At 35.1% G+C, this 22007-nt stretch overlaps 1 protein-coding gene across 1 annotated transcript in view; it reads left to right on the top strand.

Annotated features, from left to right (window-relative positions):
* The window catches only part of LOC129028679 (golgin subfamily A member 6-like protein 26), a 112268-nt gene that overhangs the window by 57588 nt on the left and 32673 nt on the right, over positions 1 to 22007 (top strand). The window contains exon 8 of the mRNA XM_063653218.1: positions 301 to 362. The gene's annotated coding sequence lies outside the window, so the exon portion shown is untranslated. The remainder of the gene's footprint in view (positions 1 to 300; positions 363 to 22007) is intronic.

Here is a 22007-nt window from a genome sequence, read left to right as displayed (position 1 = left end):
TTTCTCCATACTTCTCACCCCTGTGAATTTGGAAAACCCACTTACATTTTCTGAGAAAATAAATGGAAGTGACTACTGAATTGGGTAAATACACCGAATTGGCATTTAAAGCCATTAAAAGTTTAATTAACTGAAAACTGTCTAATTAAAACTCAAAACAGGATTCCATTTATTTTTCTTTTTTCCAAATGCTCACATTTACCATCACTTTGACCCCTTGTTTAAACTTTTTTTTTTCTATTTGTTTGCTTGTTTTTGTCTGTCTTCGGCTAATAAATGGAATGAATAGGGGGATAAAAGTGAAATAAGATGGAAGAGAAAGGGGAATAAAGAGAAGAAATGAGAGAAAAACTTTTTGTGAGGTAAGTTTAGATATATAAAGTGAGCACTGATATATATAAGTACTAGGAACAAACTACAGAGAATGCTCCAATGTGTGAAAAGATTTTAATGTGGTGCTAAAGGAAATGTGTAAGACTGAGTTAAAATGGGGTGCCATGCACACAGTCTTTATTTGGTGTGGGATCTGGGGCAGGACAGTTAACCATATACAGCCCTTTCTTATGTCAGTGATTACAGCATCAGCTGATGGAAGAGGTAATAAGGAAAATAATTTAATCTCTGTACTTGAAGTCGTGAAATGTAAGGACAGAGAAAGCTATGGTATGGACATGACAGAATACTTTTTCTAAAAACTCCTAAAGGTATGAGTTACTAATAAAGAAATAAGGATTTATAGAATTTAAATCAATTCATTCATAGCTGGAAAGAGCTAATATGCCTTATGTATTTTGTTATTTTGTACAAGCCAAACTAATAAATTTATCTTGGTAGGTTTTCAAATAGGAAACCTATTGTGTAAATTTTAAAACCAATTCTGATACCTCATGAACTGTAATTCCCAAGAGCATACTTTTTCTAATTATATCTTCTTTAAGAAAATTTACGATGAATGTAACACCTTAAAATATATTAACATAATCTTTCAGATCCTCTCAACACACATTCAAAGTTTAAAAGTAACATGTTATAACACAGCTGGATTAGAACTCCTTGACATGACACCTTTTAAAACACCTGTGTTTCAAAGTCTAGTAGTAGGCTCAGTTGGAAGATATAAAGCTGAAAAGAATACTTAGCACAGGGAGAGGGTTTTACAAACCGGAACTGCTCATGAAAGTATAGTTCACATGGGTATTACAGTAATAATACAATTTCTCTTTGGCTTGAAATCCACTATGCATTGCTCACATTCTTCGATAAAGAGGCTTGAGTTCCAATAACCCGGTCTCTTCTGTCATCTCTTTGAGATAGTTCAATTGAAGAACAGGTAGTTTTCTCAGTAGGTGTCTTTACACGAGACCTTAATAACTCAGTACATGCATTGGTCCACAAGGTGAGAAATTGAGTTAAAAACTACATGAAAGATGTCACTATGCTAAAATTTGTATAATGCCAAATTAAATTTAGTAGTGATTTTAAACTAAATTTAACAGTGATTTTTTTTGGTCTTATAGTGGCAGAAATGTCAACGGGGCATTGTGATGTTGTGTAAGCATCACCTTGAATACTGTCACAATCACTGGCACAGCATACACAATGTGCTCATGAATAAAAAATAGGTGGTAGTTTGATTTAGTTTTTATAATCATATATTAATCATAAACAATTTTATATTCTACTCTACATAAATTACAAGCATAAAGGGAAAATATTTATGCAGTGAGTCAAATATTTTTACCAAAGCAAAAGGTATTCATAAAACACTAGGTAATAAAGAAAATAAATTATGCTTTTTTGCTTCCTTAATAATGCTGGGATGTTAGGAATTCAGTATAATTACACAGATAAATGGAGAGTCAGTATTAGAATTAAAATGTAAGGGAAATATATTAGTGACTCTGACAGCACAACACAACTAATTTAAGGGAAAAAATGCAAGAACACATTTATAAACATTTCATATTTCCATGAGTTTCAGAAAATAACATGGTACATAGTCATTTGTACTAATATAAAGTAAATATAAAAACTAACAGAATATGAATAAAACATGCAAAAGCTTACAATAATGTACCTTTTACAAATAAGTAGCATATATTTGCTATTCAATTTGTGTGTCGTGTTTGTGTACAAAAACAAAAAAAAACCAAAAATGCATATTTAAATTATTAAATTTTATTTTTATCTAGATTGAAATACACACATTGTACGTTACTAATTATTCCCTAATTTGCTAATGTCATGCAGTTACCCAAACTTTGGTTAATAGGTGGTTGTGGTACTGAAGAATGAGAAACAAAAGATCTCCTTCTTCCTTTTATGAAAGTAAATTAATTTATTTAATGTATCAGTCTTAAGAACTTACATATTAATAAGTCTTCCAATTGTTGTTTTTTGCATTCCTAAACAAAACTACTGTCTACCATATTTTTAGCCAATTTGAGTGATTTTCCTTATTCATAATCATTTTGTTCTATTGTGGCAAATGGGTACATTTATAAGGTGAAGAGCTGATTGTAAGGTGCCATCTGTTATGCTACATAATAGTCTTTTTGTTTGATGTGCTGTATAAGGATCAGACCCTCAAACTTGACCTCATCAGCATCATGAGATAGATAATGGATCTAGTTAGTACCAATATAACTCATTCATATTCTATTGTGAAACACATTGGAGTCTCAACTCATATTTGATTACATTTCCATTAATCATTATTAAAGATTCCTCTGTGTAAATGAAATGGCATTTAGTTCATTTAACATATAATTGAGTTCTAGTGGAGCAGAAACTGTTTCATAGAATTCTTAAGTACTTTTTGAACGTAAAATAACGCAGGTACCAATTTGTCGGTAGTTTTCTGTACCAATGTTTTCCCATTAACTTCAATTTCCATATACTGGACCAATAGCTATTGGTTCATCTTGCCCATCACGGTCCTCATTCCTCATTCAGTTATGTGGTATCATACACTTAATGAAATAAGTTACACCTTTGGATATCTTCTAAATGAAATATTTTTAGTTTTGTATGGAGCGATAAATGTCCTCATCGTGAAAAGAAAGTGTAAGCACGCACTCTTCTGTTAGGGAAAACCTCATATTTAAGAGGATGCTATCTGTAGTTTATGAGTAATTCCTTCAAACAATTAAAAGTATCTTATTTACCCTAATCAAAATTATAAATCAGGGTTGGGCATGGTGGCTCAGACCTGTAATCCCACCACTTTTGGAAGCCGAGGTGGGTGGATCACTTGAGGCCAGGAATTCGATACTAGCCTGGACAAAATGGCAAAACCCCGTCTCTACTAAAAATACAAAAATTAGCCTGTCTCAGCTGCTTGGGAAGCTGAGGCATGAGAATTTCTTGAACCCATGAGGCAGAGGCTGCAGTGAGCTAGGGTCGCACCATGGCACTCAGCCTGGGCAACAGAGCAAGACCCTGTCTCAAAAAAAAAAAAAAAACAATCTTTATCAAATGTTTTCTTCTTAATTTTTTGCAATTTATTGCAATTTATTCCCAATTTGAGAATTCAGTCCTCTATACAAACCATTTTTGTTCATTTTTACATTCATAACTCTGTAAGTGTAAAACCTCTGTAAGTTTAAAACTTTTAAAATAAAAGTTTATTTGTTCTTAATTTTTAATATCATTTGATCCTCATTAATCTTGGATCCCTTGGAAATTTGTCTACTTCATAAAATTTATTTATAACCTCAAAATTAACACTAGCAGCACTTTTGTGGTCATTTGTGGACAAGTGGTGAGTGGCAAAAACTTTCATTCACATTGTGCACAGGTTCCCAGCTAAAATTAAATGAGCCAAAGCTGTTTGTTTCAACTCTATATCGTAAAGAAATGGCCCTTTCATGATCTAATTGGTGCCATATTTTTCACAACTTTGTCCTTTCTCTTGGTGATTTCACTATTTAAATATCTCCCAAAGATAATGCTGAAGTGCTGCTTGGTTTTTCTGAGGGAAAACAGCTGATATGTCTTAGGAAGAAAATCTATGAATTAGCCAAGCTTTGTTCAGACATAATTTATATAGTGCTGTTGGCTGAGTTCATATAAATAAATCTGTATTTTAACATAGATTAAATAACATGTCTTTAAATAGAAATAGACATAAAACTAGGATATGTGTTGATTGCTTGGTAAAATGTGACCAGAGACTCACAGAAATCTAAGCCTGTATTTCTTCCAGGAGTAAGCCTTCAACATTTGTTAATTCAGTGTTGTCTGTGAATTTATAGAACATAACAACTGCATATAAGGAAAAATGCTTGCATGTGAGAGAGTAAGCTGGAAGAATTTGGAAAATAATATTTTTATCAATCTTAATATTTCTAATCTCAAAAAGCTTATAATTTCACTTATGAGACCTAATATAATCAAACTCATAGAAGCAGAGAGTATATTGGTGGTTTCCGGGAGCTGAGAGAAAGAAATGCAGAGCTATTGTTCAATGGGTATGAAGTTTCAGTTACACAAGATGAATAAGTACTAGCCATCTTCCATAAAACATAGTATCCAAAGTTAACAACGCTCTATTGTGCACTTAAAGAATTTTTGAGAAGGTAGAACTCATATTGTGTTCTTAAAACACACACACGCACACACCAACACACACACACACCAACACACACACACACCCCAAAACCAAAACAACAACAGCAATCAAGAAAACAAAGGAGCCTGAGGAAGCTTTTGGAGGTGATGGATGTTTATATCCCTGTGGTGGTGATTTCATGGGTGTATGCAAGTGTCCAAACTCATCACATTGTACACATTAAATATGTGCAGCTTTTTGATGTATCTATTACACCTCAATGAAGCTGTTACAATCACTAATCAAGACAGAGAATATTTCAATATTTTTTAAAAATCAAAATTAATCCAACAAAGCTATGTTGACCAACATATAAAAATTTAATACATGAAATGTAACTCTGCAAAAAGAAAGAAAATACAACTATTTTCAATCTAATTTCAGTGTTTCCCGTATGACTCTGAATTTCTCAATCACTCGCGACACAAAATAAAAATTCGTGTATATATTTGACCCTTTGTATCTATGACCTTCTGCATCCGTGAATTCAACCAACCACAGAGCAAAAATATTTTTTTAAAAAACACAAAAAATAACAATACAGTAAAAAATACAGATAAAAATACAGTATGCTATTTACATGCATTTATATTGAAGTAGGTATCATAAGTAATCTAAAGATGATGTAACGCATATGGGAGAATGTACGTAGGTTATATGAAAATACTATGTCATTTTATTTATTTATTTTTTTTGTTTTTGAGACGGAGTCTCGCCCTGTCACCCAGACTGGAGTGCAGTGGCGCAATCTCGGTTCACTGTAAGCTCCGCCTCCCGGGTTCACACCATTCTCCTGCCTCAGCCTCCCGAGTATCTGGGACTACAGGCACCCACTACCACGCCCGGCTAATTTTTTGTATTTTCAGTAGAGATGGGGTTTCACCGTGTTAGCCAGGATGATCTCGATCTCCTGACCTCGTGATCCACCCGCCTCGGCCTCCCAAAGTGCTGGGATTACAGGCGTGAGCCACCGCACCCAGCCAATACTATGTCATTTTATATAAGGAACTTGAGCATCCATGGATCTTAGTATCCAAAGGAGTCCTGAAACCAATTCCCTATGGATACCAAGGGAGGACTGTACATTGTTCTAACATTTGCCTTCATTTTCATCCTATTCTGAGCTGTACCATATCTATTATAAACATATGAATGTGTATTCATTTATTGTAAGCATTTTTTTCTGTAAACTGATGCAAAATATTTTTAGTGATCTTGATCTTGTAAATACATAAATGGGAAGCCAATTAGCATTTTAGGTTCACATTTGCTTTTGAAATGCCAAATCATCATGTTTGAGTTATTCATAGTGTCATTTATAATTGGGGTTGTTTTTATTTTCACTTCAATTTTTAATAATGTTTTAACTTACTTTGTATTTTGTTCATGACTCTACCACAACATTCTGTTGCATCTTTGTCTTATGTTTTCTAGTTACGATCTTTCTTGTTGCAGCACAACATGTAGCTGTTTCACTATAGACCTTTCTGTTTCTTATTTTTTCTCTGTTTTACATACCTTTTCATATTTTTATATTTTTAGAGAATTTCCTTTAGTACTACTCTCATTTCACATTAGTTTGTATTTAAAATCATAGTTTTAATTTCTCAGAGATGCATAGTTTCTATTTTTTATGGCATTTCTATCTTTTTATATACAGTATCTTCTCCAATAACACTGAGAAAATAAATTAGTAATTTCTTAAATATTATCCATTGTGCAGATTTACTTCTGTTTTATCCTTAACTTTCTAAATATATTGACCTCCCTCTCTTCTTCCTAGATGCTGGTTTTCTTCATATAACTATTGATCTATGGCTATTTGTTCATGGTTTAAGAAATAACTGGGTAGCTCCTTCTTTCATGAAGGATTGACTTTTATGAGATTTGCCCTCGTGCTAAATACAACTAGAACCTTCCCCCCAAAAAATGTAAAATGATTTATTTTAAGACAAGGAACATTAGGTAGCACAGGACTGTGATACCTGAGAGAAGGAAAATAGAGTAAGTTCAAAATCATTGTCAGGCCTCAGAACAAGTAGGGAGAACCCAGGAGGAGCAGTGTTCTTCTGCTTATATGTGGAGATGAGGGCATTAAGTTCAGGAAGGCAAAGATGGCTAGACTGCTGGGTGGGGTACTAAGAGGAAGAAGCTGATACAGAGAGAGTGACAGCTCAAGGGATGTGCTGAGGCATTTCCCTGAATCAGACCAAAGAGTGATGTACACATGTGTGAGGAATCTCTCTAGAATAATGGAAAGACACACCTTGAAGCACACAACAAACCAACTGGAGCTTCCAGAGGGCTAGGAAACATTTTGTTTCCACAAGCTAGGATGGAGAAAGCTTGTAATAATTCACAGGGCATAAGAAATAATTATAAGGAAGGTCATGTTGTATAAGGGGGCTGCATTTGTACCAAGTAAAGAAAGGCTGTTATGGATATATTAATTAGAAGGTTGGAAAATGATATACCATGGAAAAACAAAGTCTGAAGTAGACTTCAGATAAAATACTATTTCTAGAGATAAGGAGAAATATTCTAAACTATAAATGGTGTAAATTCATTAAGAAAGCATAACAGTCTTAAATGTATATGTTCCTAACAACAGAGCATCAACAAATACAAAATAAATACAACTATGAAGTAAAAACTGAAAAGAAAAATCCTGATTTTTATCAAGTAATTTAAATTCACGTTATATATTTATTTATATTATAAATTTATTTATATTATATATTTCTCCAGTCTCAACTCTGAGTGCAAGTTTTTATCTGCTTTTTTCTCAAAACCTATCTGTGGAAAAAGAAATAAAATGGTATTTTGAAGGAAATTTTGCCCCCAAGGTTTACCATTTCATGTTTGTCCTATCCTTACTTGCTTGAAACCTTCCTATTGCATTGTATGCCTTTAGCACCATTCTAAATTGTTTTTACATTTTCAAGGATGGTTTTAAATTCCTAAAATTTGCCTTTTCCCAAATATTTATCTCAGAATTTTTGAGACCTGGGAATTTCGGGTGTCTAAAGCACAGAAAGGCTTTTACCTCACATGTTGAGATACCATAAGAAACTTAGGCTGTGGTACTTTTCTCTGAATTATCAGTTACCACCTTTCCATCTGCCTTCTATCTTCCAGAAATGTATTGTTATCTCCCTGCTACTAATTGTCCTAGTTTTATAAATGTGCTTGGTTTAAATCGCCAACGTTCTTTTGAAATAAATTTAATGTGGCCTCTTAAAAAGGAGGAGATTAATATATATAGTGAGGCAGCTATGATAATTCCAAACATTGCCATGTTTAATATATTTTATGTGATTTAGTCTTTTTCTTATTTACTTATAAACATCTATTTTTTAATTGACAAAATTATATATATCGTGTACAATATGTTTTGTAGTATGTTTACATTATAAAATTGCTACATATAGCTAAGTAACGTATACATTACCTCATATACTTTTGGTGGCAAGAACACTTAACATCTCTTTTCTTAGCAATTTTCAAGAATTCAAGGCATTGTTATTAACTATAGACCTATGTTATACAAAACATCTCTTGAACTTACTCCTTCTAGCTAACTGAAATTTTGTATCCTTTGATTAACATCACACCAACACTCATCCGCACCCCCATCTGCAGCCCCTGGGCACCATCATTCTATTATCTAATTCTATGAGTTCAACTTTTTTAGATTCCAAATATAAATGAGATCACGTGGTCTTTGTCTTTCTGTGCCTGGTTTATTTAACTTAACGTAATGTCTTTCAGGTTCACTATGGGTCACAAATGATGAGGTTTTCTTTTTTAAAAAAAGGTTGAATCATATTCCATTGATTAAATATACCACATTTTATGTATTCATTTATTAATGAACAATTATGTTGATTCTATATCATAGCTAGTGTGAATAATGTTGCAATTAACATGGGAGTGTAAACATCTTTTGGCATACTGATAACATTTTCTTTGGATATATACCCAGTAGTGGGGTGGTATGATATGATAGTCCTATTTTAAGACTAAATTAAAAATTTCCATTCTGTTTTCCATTATGTCTATAATAATTTGCATTCAATATACAACAGTATACAAAGGGTCCCTTTTCCCCATACCTTTGCCAATGTTTGTTATCTCTTGATATTTTGATCCTAAAGAGGATGAGGTGATAACATATAGTTGTTTTGAATGCATCTCCCCGATGATTAATGATATCGAGCAGCTTATTATATAGTTGTTGGCCATTTTTACATCTTCTCTGGAGAAATGTCTCTTTAGGCTCCTTGCCCATTTGTTAATTGGGTATTTGTCTTTCTGAGTTGCATGAATTCTTTACAAATTTTAGGTATTAACCCTTTTTCAGATATGTGGTTGACAAATATTTTCCAAATCCCTAGCTTCCATTTTATTTTGTTGTTTCCTTTGCTTTGAAGAAACTTTTTGAATTTGATGTTTTATTTTTATAGCATTGCTTATTGGTATGGTTTGGCTGCGTCCCCACCCAAATCCCATCTTGAATTGTAGTTCCCATGATCCCCGCATGTCATGGGAGGGACCCAGTGGGAGGTAATTGAATCATGGGGGTGGTTACCCCCATGCTGTTTTTCTGATAGTGAGTGAGTTCTCATGAGATCTGATAGTTTTATGAGGGGCTTCTCCCCCTCTGCTCAGCACTTCTTTCTCCTGCTGCAATGTGAAGTAGGATGTGTTTGCTTCCCCTTCCACCATGATCGTAAATTTCCCGAGGTCTCCCCAGCCCTGCAGAACTTTGAGTCAATTAAAACTCTTTCCATTGTAAATTACCCAGTCTGGGGCATTCCTTCATAGCAGTGTGAGAACGGACTAATACGCTTATGTAGCCTGAGCTTTTGATATGATATCCGAAAACACAAACAAAAAAAAATCATTGCCAAGGCTGCTGACAAGGAACTTTTTCTCTGCGTTCTCATCTAAACGTTTTATGGTTTCTGGTGTTACATTTAGATCTTTTGTCCATTTTAACTTTTTTTGTGTTTTGTATCATAAATGGGTCCAATTTTCCTGTTTCCATGTGGAAATCCAGTTTTCCCAGAACCATGTATTGAAGAGACTATGTTTTACCTATTGTAACCTCTTATTGCCCTTGTCAAAAGTTACTGGACCATATAAGTTTGGGTTTGCTTCTGTGGTCTCTATTATATTCTACTGCTCCATGCGTTTGTGAGCGAAATAGATGATTGGAAATCAAATTTGAGCAACCATTAAATGTGTTTTCTTCCTCCTTGTGTTTCTTTTAGTATTGAAGCTTTGCATTTTTAAGTAATTGTACATGCATAAGAAGTTGCAGAAAAAGAACACAGAGGCCCCATGTCCTCTTCATCCACTGAAGAGGATGAAAGTCCCACCTTTCCACTAATCTTCCTACACCACCACCACAGAGGGCAGCAGAAGTTTCTCATTACCTCCTGGTGGTGGTAGAAGTCCAGGTACCTAGTGCCTCTGAAGGCACTACAAGGTTGGGGAGTGGGGTAGAAGATGTTATTTTTTGGCATTGGTGAAATTTCTGGTTTTCCAATAACCCCCTTCTCACACTACTTGAGGAAGGAGTGGGACAGGCACCTCTTATAGTCATGCAAAGTTGGAAGTATTCGCTTTCCACTCAGGCTTTGCTGATGTGTGTATAGATGGAGACACAGGTTTAGGTTTTTCTCATGGCTAGGGTAGGAGTAGAGAAGTATCATTATTGAAAAATTTTACTGCTTGCTAGGATCTTCCTTTCCTGGCCCTTTGTCTAGAGAGGACAAGCTTTTCTTTTTTCTTGGTGTGACTCTTTGCTGTTTCTAGGTTGTAAGTTTCTCCAGTATCCAGTCCAGTTAAAATGAAGTGAAAAGAAACCCCAGTGGAACTCACCTTCATGTAATTCTTCTGGCACAAGGCCTTTAGCTTGTCTGCCTTCTTCTCTCCACGTTTTTATGTTGTTTTACAATTTTAGCTGTACATAGCATGAAGAACACTGAGGAGTATTTCTATTACATCTTTCCTAAAACTTGGAATCTCTTTCCCTTTTTGAAACATGTTCTGTATATAAAAATTAACTTTAAAAATATTCTGTATCTTTTATTTTAGTTTCTTTAAAACATTACAGCAATAAAAAGAACACAATCTTTAGACAAAAAAAAAATGTTAACTAAGCTCAAGTGAATATTTACTTTAAAATAAAATTCTTCATTTTGCACAGTAATTCACTTTCAAATTTCAATAATCTCTCTCTTAAATATAATACGTGGTACAATTCCTTTGAATGTAAAAATTTACAGGACTTTTCAGGTACCCTTCATTCTATAAAAGGATGCATATTTGTATTGAAAATTCTAAGACTGGCACTGGGAAGCTGATTTTAGATACTGTCTTTATTTATTTTTCTTTGAATTTGTATTAATAGTAGAAATTCACAAGTGCCTCACATTCATAACAGTGTTCTTTGTGCTTTGATCTATAGTTGTAATCTTCCCAGGCACTGGAGGCAATGTTGTTTACTCAACATAAAAAAGTAAGGGTCACAGCTTTGCTTGCATTTTCAGCCTGAATATGCTGAGAATATTCTTATAAGACTCTTGGATCATTATTACATCCATTATGCACATAGCTATTACACTAACTTTAATTTGAACTTTGTTTCCAATGATGCAAAAATCTCTGAGTCTGTAGTTAAGCCAGCATAGTCTGAGTGAGTGTAGAGATAAACCCATTATAGGAAAAAATACATTCTTACTACTAAAAGGTCACAATGTTCCCAGACTCCAGAAAAGGGTGAAAAAAATACTCATCTTTTCCCATGAAATGCTATTTGTCCAGCTTTGATGGTGATGCCAGGCCAGAGCCCCTTCTTCCATTATCTTCTTCTGTCTTCTTTGCTTTAGTCTTTTATCTTCTCTGCCCTGACCCAGACTCCTAACTTCAATACTCTGAGGTCCTTGTAATCATCATCACCATTTTGACTTCATGAAAGTTGGAAGACTGACAGCAGTTATTATTCTGCTTCATTTTGGAGGACTTCACCATTTTGGTTTCATCTTGGAGCACGGACAGCAGTTTTCTACTGTCCCACTCTGTGCTATTTCAACTTTGAGGTTCTTTAAGGTAGAGCTTTTAAAAATAAATAAATGTTTATCATGTATACAATATAATGTCTTTGCTATACATAAAAATATATATAATATTTAAAATGTTGAGCACATTGATAGCAAAACTTGATGAATCATGCTCACAGAGTCTTTGTCTTTATGCCCCTCAAAGTCAAACAGAAACAGAAAAAGAGATGAAGTGGAATGAAAATCTTGCTTTGCCATATGAGGTTTAGAATATTTAACTTAGTCTTAAATTTATTTCTCTTACATGTAGCTGGAAAGATTAGAAATAGGATTTTCAATGTCAGTAAAAATTCAGCATGCTGATACCTTGTTTACATTCCTGATTGTTTTATGTATGTAAACACATATATTGGAAATACATAATATATATAAATACAGTTGACCCTTGAACAACATGGGTTTGAGCTGCACAGTTTCACTTATACATACATATTTTTTCAATAAATATACTGGACAATGTTTTGAAAATTTGCAACATTTTGAAAAAAATTGCAGACAAACTGCACAAAATATAATTTATCAATACAACTTATGAAAAGTTAGGTAGCTCATGAATGCATAAAATATATGTAGATACTAGTCAATTTTATTATTTACTATCATGAAATACACACAAATTTATTATAAAATGTCAAAATTTATACAAAACTTACAGACCATTCATGGCACCATTCACAATGAAGAGAAACGAAAACAAACATAAAAATCCAGTATTAAAACATAATTGCATAAAATTATAGTACATTTCGTACTACTGTAATGATTTTGTAGCCACCTCCTGTTGCTATTTTGGTGAGTTTGTGTTGCAGGCATCCACTAAAAACATGGTGTGGCTCTAGTCAACTTTGAGTGAACAGTTCATCTCTTCAGTAAATTGTGTATTCAAGTAAAAAGTGTTCTCTCACAGTTCTTCTGTTATTTTTCACTGTGTTTAGTGCAATATCATAGACTTTGAATAACACAGGGGACCTATAGGCAGTGCCGCCATTGATGCTAGAAGTGCTCCACAGAAGCATGGAAAAGCCATGGCATTACAAGAAAAAGTCAAATTGCTTGGTACATACCAAAGATTGAGGTCTGCAGCTACAGTTGCCCATCATTTCAAATAAATGAAACTAGTGTAAGCACCATTGTCAATGTAAGAAAAAAAACTGCTGCAGCTATGCTAGCAGGTACAGAAACCTTGCACTTTTCATGAAATACATTTTTTATCTCATACCCTTATGCTAGTATAGAAAAATGCAGCTCTTATGTTAGCATAGGATTGTTATAAGGAAAACATACCAATAGACTCTAATATAATTCAAGAAAAAACTAACCATTATATGGAACTTAAATCAAAAGGAAGATGAAGTATCAAAGCTGGAAAATTTATTGCCAGCAAAGGATGGTTTGATAATTTTAGAAAAAAAAGTTTGGCCTAAAAATGTCTACATAACAGGAGAAGCAGCTCCTATCAACCAAAAGGCAGCAGATGAGTACCCAGATGCCATAAAAAATAATTGAAAAGAAAAGATATCTGCCTGAACAGGTTTTTAATGCAGGTGAAAGGTCATAAGGACCTTTAAGGCTCATTATGCATGGCACTCTATGGAAATAATTTTCAACTCTATGGAAGAGAACCCTGATAGAACATCTGGAAGAATTACACTGTTAAACTTGCCATCATTGTTACAGAAAAGCAATGAAAACCATCAAGGTTGAAACAATAAATTGCTGCTGGAGAAAACCGTATCCAGAAAACAGTGCTTGACTTCACAGGATTTCTGGCAGAGCCAATCTAGGACATAATAAAAGAGATTGTGGATATAGCAAAAAAAGGTGAAGTACGAATGGTTTCAAGATACGAGTCTTGGAGAAATTCAAAAGTTAACAGACACCACACAAGAGGAATTAACAGAAGATTACTTGATAGAGATGAGTGTTTCTAAACTAGTGCCAGATAATGATGATGGGGAAGATGTAAAATAAGCAATGCCAGAAAACAAGTTGACTTTTGACAATCGGTCAAAAGGTTTCCAATTATTCAAGACTGCTTTTGACTTCTCTTACTACAAGGAACATTCTTTGATATGGCACTGAAACATGATGGAAGACAGATTTTTACCGTATAGGAACATTTTTAGAGAAATTAAAAAGCAAAAAAGTCAGAAATTATTATGTATTTTCACAAAGTTGGGCCAACTATGCCTGCTTCTCCTGACTTCCCTTCTATAGCCTCCACAAATCTGCCTGTGCTACCCATGACATAGCAAGACCAGCCACTCCCCTTCCTCCACCTCAGCCTACTCAATGAGAAAATAAGAATTAATAAATTATGGTGACCAACTTCCACTTCATAAATAGTAAATATATTTTATCTTTCTTATAATAATAATTTTATATTTTTAGCTTAATTTACTGTTAGAATACAGTACATAATGCATATAACATTTAAAAGATATGTTCATCAAATGCTTATGTTACTGGTAAGGCTTCTGGTAAACAGTAGGCTATTAGTTAAGTTTTTCAGGAGTCAAAAATTATACACAGATTTTTGCCTTTGTGGGAAATCAGCACCCCTAATCCCCACATTGTTCAAGGGTCAACTGTAATACATAACACATATAAATATATATATTATATACATCGTAATCCAATACTCAAAAATACTAACCAGGAAAACATGCTTTTTCTGAGAAATTAATATTTTATTAAATTGAAAATATATTGTGTTTTCATTAGTTTTCATTAGTGACTCCTTTTTGTGAGGTCATAATAAAATCCAAAATATGGTCCATGTGGCAGTGGAACCAGCAATAAAAAATATTTGAATAGCTAGATGAGCACTGAAATATGACACCCAGAAAATATCGTGACAGACAATAGCTGGATGTAGAGCATAGAAAGCAGTCAAGGAGGCAACAGATGACATAGTGGAATTTGGGTAGATTTGGGTGGTTGACCAGAAGACTGGAAGACACAATATAGGGAAGTTAAGGCAGACTGTTGCGACAGAAAAATGATAGCTGAAGGTGTCATTCCTACCACGATCATTTAAATTGTAGCAATGGGTTTAAAGCAGGTGTGGTGATTCATGTGACCACATGAAAAATAAAATCCCCTGGGTAACCACATCAAACATACTCCTACACTCTAGGGAACATACGGGGAAGGAAGCCGATGGACAGTAGATCCCTACAGAGGTTATACAGTAGGCTTGTGGAAAGAGCAGATTATTTTGTTCAAGACAGAATTAATCTTTTATAGTTTTGCTTTTCTGCACAACAAGAACATTATTTAGCTGCTATGTATAAGCAGTTAAATCTGATTTCTTTGGTTTATAATAACGTTAAGCATGGTGTGTTTTTGTAATTCTAATCCAGTATTTTAAAGATTATTAAAATTATTATCACAGTTGTGATTGTGCATCCCATTTCATTTTTTTTTATCCTGATACCTACATTCTGACCTCAAGTTTCAATTTTTTTATAAAACTAGGTTTCTTCTTTGCTCTGGTTCTCTATGTTTCTATTTGGATAATGTGTCCCTTGCATGATTTTGCCTTCTAACTAGAACCTTAAACGGATCTTGGCACAGAAACGTTCGATAGTTTCTCACTGTTATCAGAGAGTACATCTTTATAATTCTGTGTTTCTACAATTCAGAGTCATCAGCCTCACTAGTCTCCATTTTTTTTTTCTATATAACTCCAGCCATTTCCTGCCCTTGATATTGAATCACTGATGTCTTGCTGGAATATAACCTGCTTGATACCACCAAGTAAATGCCATGAGCTTACTGATTAATTCAAATTTCCCATAAGTCCCCATGCATGTCATATCTCAATGATTAGGTCAGGTTCAAAAAGAGTACATATTTTTTTTCTGCCAAATTCTCCTTAATTAGTACAGGCTCGGTTATAGCTTCTGGTTTTAGCAGGCAGTTACAGCTGCTGGAATGCAGATTTTAAAATATCCTCTCTGGGATATGTTATGTTTGGAGTAATTTCTTTTTCAGATGCCATTCTTGAAATCTATCAAAAGGCTAACTTAGAGATGACTGATTTTATCTACTATGCTACTCCAGTATTTGTCATGCAGAGGAAGTGTGACCATGTGCTTGCTCATATCTTGACTTTCACTGTGTTATTTTATTTGTGGTTTTTTGTTTTTGTTTTTTGTAATTGAGTAACTGGATGAGGGTTGTGGACTTCTATGAAGATCTAGAAATGGCTATCTTATTTTTTTCAGATAAAACTGGATGTGTGAGTTCAAAGGTCTACATTTTGCATTAGGAGGTAGGATATTAGTGTTAACTTTGTTACCAAGGCATATTTTACTTTTTCATTTTTGAGACAGGCTCTGACTCCATTGCCCAGGCTGGAGTGCAGTAGTGGATTATGGCTCAGGCTCACTGAAGCCTCAATCTTCTGGGCTCAAGTGCTCCTCTTACCTCAGCCTCCCAAGTGGCTGGGACCACAGGCTAGTGTCACCACGCCTGATTATTTTTTGTGTTTTTTGTAGAGATGGGGTTTCACCATTTGCCATGGTTAGTCTCGTACTCCTAGGTTCAAGTAATCTGCCCACTCCACCTTCCAAAATGGTGGGATTACAGGTGTAAATTACCCTAAGGCATATTTTTCAACCAAGCTTTTACTTCAGCTTTGCTCTTGGTCTGAAATTTTTGTTCTTTATCTCGATATGCTCTTGTTTGAGAACCTTGTAGGAGATGAATCCTATTTGGTGCATAAACCCCAAAACAAAGTAATCTTTAGCAAGACTGCTATATACAGAACACAGCTCTGTGACTGATAGTAATGACACTCAGCAAGTACAAAGTCAAAATGCAGATATAAAAGTAGCAGTTACTAGTAGTGGGTTTGATATTTTTGATAGAAGAATGTATCAGAGGCCAAGATTCTAACCAATCTTTTTCTGAATTAATTTTCAGAAAACAGCTGAATTGAACTAGGGAGACATAAATTTGTTATGAATAAATCTGGCAACAGGAATGCGTTCAAACTATGGAGATATGATATACAGTGAATATATTTGTGGTTAGCAAAATGATGTTACAGTTTTATGATAATAAATTTCTTAGTATCTTGCAAAGTGCTGGCGTAAATTAGATATTAAAACTTCCTACTCCCAAATTTAGCAATACATTATTAGAAAATGTTAGTCAATATTTACCAGTATGTATGCCCCAAACATTTTGCAAAGTATGGGAAATGCAAATTTTAAAAGTCATTGTCTTTGCCTAAGGTCTTTCCATTTTATGAGGGAATAACATCAAGAATGGAGAAAGAAGAGCGGACAGTGTTGAATAAAAGTGACATAGAAGTGGAAAAAAGTATGAGGAATAGAAAGTGTACACAAAGCAAGAAATAACAACATAGTGATGAGAAGAAAAAGGAAAGAAGCATAGTAGTGAATACTGAAGAGGTGAGAGGATGATGAAAAAGAAGGATAAATAGATGCAAGTGGAGGATCAAGGCAGAAAGGAAAAACAGAGAAAACGTTAAGGGCAAATTAGACCAGAAAGAAGGACTAAAGGGAACAGGACTACAGCCAAATGTTTCCATATCTGCTATAATTAATTCATTACAATAGATGATACATGCTTTTACTCTAATAGGTTTAGTAGTAACTGATTTGAAATTATTAATATATATCTAATTTTGAAATTTGTTTTAGAAATATTAAGTTGGTGGCAGCAAATTAATAAATGACCACTATGTAGAAAAATAATCGTTAAAATTTAAAAGGATAAATTCTTGACAGAAACCTGCTGCAATAACAATCGCTATCTTATGTAACAAACACAGAACTTCCATTAGCTCCAATTTAAATCAAACTGACAGGTTTCACTCAGAATTTGTTATGACTACTAAATGTTCTTGTAAAATTATGTAAGAAATAAATCTTTTTTATGAAATAGCAGTCATATTCCTGAAATAAAATGTAGATACCAGGTTGTTTTACCCACTCCACCCCACTGGAGATTGATAATTAATTATAAAATATGCATACATGCACAATAATGCAATTAGCACATATAAGCATATTACTCTTTATCCCTCACACAGACGTGCACACACACACACACGCACAACCATTCATGCACACACACAGAGTTATTGCATATGGATAATTTTAATTGTTGCTACTCTTTTCAACGGTCATTACCACCCTTGTGTCTTTTTCTTTGTGACTAATTGCTCCCCACTGTTAGAATGGAATGAAATCTGATAATCAAAAGAGAAACTTTTTGAGGTTTCTCTCCTACGTTCCCCATATCCCTCAGCAAATTTCATCTTTAGTTTTTTTAAGCTAAGAAAAAAAAAGATTAGAGAGCATCTCTGTCTCCTGACTGAAACAACATGCATTCATCATCGTTGCACAGTAAACATGTCGCATTGGTCCAGCCCCAAACATTGCTTATTTGTACAGCCTTGGCCTCTAGCAGTGGGTACAAACTAGGCCCAGGTATGGTTTTGTCCTGTGGATCTAAGTACTTCTGCTGCATTTTCAGAAATTCCAAAGTCTAAAATTGTCTAGTGAAAAGGAAAGACATGCAATCTAAGTCATTATCTTCAGTAGATTGTCATTTCAGAATATACTAAAGCATGTGCAATGAGTTGTTCGTTAATATCAGGAACTGACAAAGTCTGGAAATGTGCCTAGAAATCAAAATCTATCATAACGCCATTATAAAATATATAAAATAAAGGATCAGGAAGTAACTGCTGCTACAATGAGAAAAATAAATGTCGTTTATGATTGTTTGCTAGGTCTATTTCTGAAATATTTTATGATTATAAAATGATTGACACGCAAATAATTCTCATGATTTTAGGGTAAAAGCTAAAAATTAAATTATATTTATATGACCTGAATCAAGACAGTGGAATAAAACAGTAAATATTCATGAATGTACACATGGAGAGAAATGTATTTTTTTGTTTCCTAAGATTTGACTGTGTTCTCTGAAAACCCAGTGGGTTGTTTTAAACTGGCAAGGAGGAATAATCCAGCTTGTTTACGATGTGGCAGCCCATATCAGCATCCTATTCCACGCAGTCCTTGAAAATCTTGAAAATGAACACATCAGCATTATCATTACCTAAATATACATCCTATGTGAATTTACACAGCTAGAATGTAAGATTAATATAAACAATTCAAAAGCATCCTTCCCTTCCTAGAAATTAATTTATATTACCCTCTTATATTCATATCTTCCATAGTATAGTAAACGTGCCTTCTCACTCTTTTCCCCCTATCTTGAGCTTCTGCCTTCCTTTGTTTTTAAACTAAGTTACTCTCTATTTCCTGAAAATGCCTCCACTTCTAACACTGAGTCTTTACCCACGGAGACCCCAAACCCTTCATATATATTAACTCATCAGTTTTCCTAACATCTGGATACTTCTTACTTCTCTAATCTCCTCAGGCTTCATTCCTTCTCAAGAATCCTACGTGGTTAAAATCTTGCTAAACTGAGTCATGCATTCTCAAAAGGATGTTATTGTCCACAATGCAGTTACGATTGGCTCTTGAGGGGGAAAATATTCTTTAGAATTACAATAGTTTGGGCCGGGCGCGGTGGCTCACGCCTGTAATCCTAGCGCTTTGGGAGGCCGAGGCGGGCGAGTCACGAGGTCAGGAGATGGAGACCATCCTGGCTAACACGGTGAAATCCCATCTCTACTAAAAATACAAAAAATTACCCGGTCGTGGTGGCGGGCACCTGTAGTCCCAGCTACTCGGGAGGCTGAGGCAGGAGAATGGCATGAACCCAGGAGGTGGAGCTTGCAGTGAGCGGAGATGGTGCCACTGCACTCCAGCCTGGGTGACAGATTGAGACTCTGTCTCGACAACAACAAAAAAAATTACAACACTTTCGGTCTCCGCAGTTTAACACTATAGGACAAGATCTTCATTGTTAAAATTTAATTTCATGAGAGAATGGTGGTGATTTTGTAAAAGCATCTAAAAGGGATCCTGGTAGGGAGAGGAGTGATAATAAAAGAAGATTGGGAAACACTGGGCACAATCATCGTCCCAGTTGCCCTCAATATATTTGGAAAACTCTGTACCAATACACATGTTTTTTTTTTCTGTCCAAGATAACTTTGTTCAACACTTGATGACTTATCCTTAGAAAATCCTCCATTCTTCTAGATACAGCTCAAATGTAAACTCTTGTAGCTTTTGTGGATACAATCATTCCACCTGCACCAGGCAGAAAACTTTTCACATATGTTCCCATATTTTCCAGGTACTTGGCATGCTATGGACCAAATGTTTCTGGCTCCCCCTGCAATTTACACATCGAAACCCCAATTTCAGTATGAAAATTTTTGGAGGTGAAACCCTTGAGAGGTAATTAGGTCAGGAGGATGAAAGCCCTTATGAATGGGATTGGTGCCCATATGAGAAGAGAGAGAGCTAACGAGTACTCTCTCTGCCATGCTGGCAACCTGGCTACCAGAACTATAAGAAATATAATTCTGGGGTGGGGGCAGTGGCCCACTCCTGTAATCCCAGCACTTTGGGAGGCTGAGGTGGGCGGATCACTTGATGTCAGGAGTTCGAGACCAGCCTGGCTAACATGGCAAAACCCCATCTCTACTAAAAATACAAAAATTAGCCAGGCGTGGTGGCGGGCACCTGTAACCCCAGCTACTTGTGAGAGAGCCTGAGGCAGGAGAATCGCTTGAACCTGGGCGGAGGAAGTTACAGAGATCGCACCATTGTGCTCCAGCCTGGGCGACAGAATGAAAAAAAAAAATCTGGTTTTCACTGTCTCCCAGGCTGCAGCCTCAAACTCCTGGGCTCAAGTGATCCTCCTGCCTCAGCCTCCTGATTAGCTGGGACTACAGGCAAGTGCCACCACACCCGGCTAATGTTTTTATTTTTATTTTTGTAAAGGTGGGCTGTTTCCCAGACTGGTCTCAAACCTTTGGCCTCAAGCAGTCCTTCCACCTTGGCCTCCCAAAGTGCTAGTATTACAGACATGAGAACTTCTATTGTTTATAAACCACACAGGCAACAATATTTTGTTATAGCAGCACCAACTAATACATGTCATCACTGTATATCCATTTATTTATATATTGTTCTTCCCTGTGATAATAGGTCTTCATATTTAAGTCCAAACTATCTACATCTTTATAATCCTCAGTAATACAGAGTTGTTACTAGACTAAGCAAGATGATTTAAAGATGAGGAAAATAAAAGCCTTTGGATAAAAAAAACCTGAAATATTATTGTTTTGATGTAGAGAAAGAATAGGCAAAGATATAATCCTGCTTAATTTCAGATCAACTATAGGCTATTGTACTTACCTAGTATGAAACAGGCTTATCAAGGCCAAAATTAGGTTTTTAAAATAGAGCCATAAAGTGAGTATGTGCTTTACACATTATATTAACATCATAGTGGTCCCCATAATGAGTGTAAATATAAGACCATGTAGATGACAACAAAAAGTCATAGATGAAAGAAATATATGTAACCTATACCTATTTGTCTGTATTTCTTTATATCTCTAATCTTTAGAGCAATTTATATTTACTTATATAGTATAGTAATATAATTATATAATATACTATATAAATTTATAGTAAATATAAATGTACTGTACATCTATGGTTAATATATTATGTTTATTACATATATTTTTATATTATATACACATAATTTTATCTTAATTGGAGAGAGGGTCTTGCTGTATAGCTCAATAGCCCAGGCTAGAATATTGTTGCTTTTCATAAGGGCAATCATTGCACACTACAGCCTCAAATTCCTGGACTCAACCATGCCTCCCACCTCAGCCTCCACAAGTAGCCAGGACTATAGATATCCACTACTGCACCTGGCTCTATATTATATACTCATGTATAAATATCTTGTAATTAATATAAATAAGAAGTTATGCCATGTTACATAATATAATAATATAATGTATTGCAGCCAGACGTGGTGGCTCATGCCTGTATTCCCAGCACTTTGGGAGGCCGAGGCAGGTGGATCACGAGGTCAGGAGATGGAGACCATCCTGGCTAACACGGTGAAACCCCATCTCTACTAAAAAATACAAAAAATTAGCCGGGCATGGTGGCGGGCACTTGTAGTCCCAGCTACACGGGAGGCTGAGGCAGGAGAATGGCGTGAACCCGGGAGGCGGAGCTTGCAGTGAGCCGAGATCGCACCACTGCACTCCAGCCTGGGAGACAGAGCCAGACTCCATCTCTAATAATAATAATAATAATGTA

This window comes from Pongo pygmaeus, chromosome 16 (genome assembly GCF_028885625.2).
Source record: "Pongo pygmaeus isolate AG05252 chromosome 16, NHGRI_mPonPyg2-v2.0_pri, whole genome shotgun sequence".
NCBI classification, from domain to species: domain Eukaryota; kingdom Metazoa; phylum Chordata; class Mammalia; order Primates; family Hominidae; genus Pongo; species Pongo pygmaeus.
The sequence above is the reverse complement of the archived record's forward strand: the minus strand, read 5'-3'. Positions and strand labels throughout refer to the sequence as shown.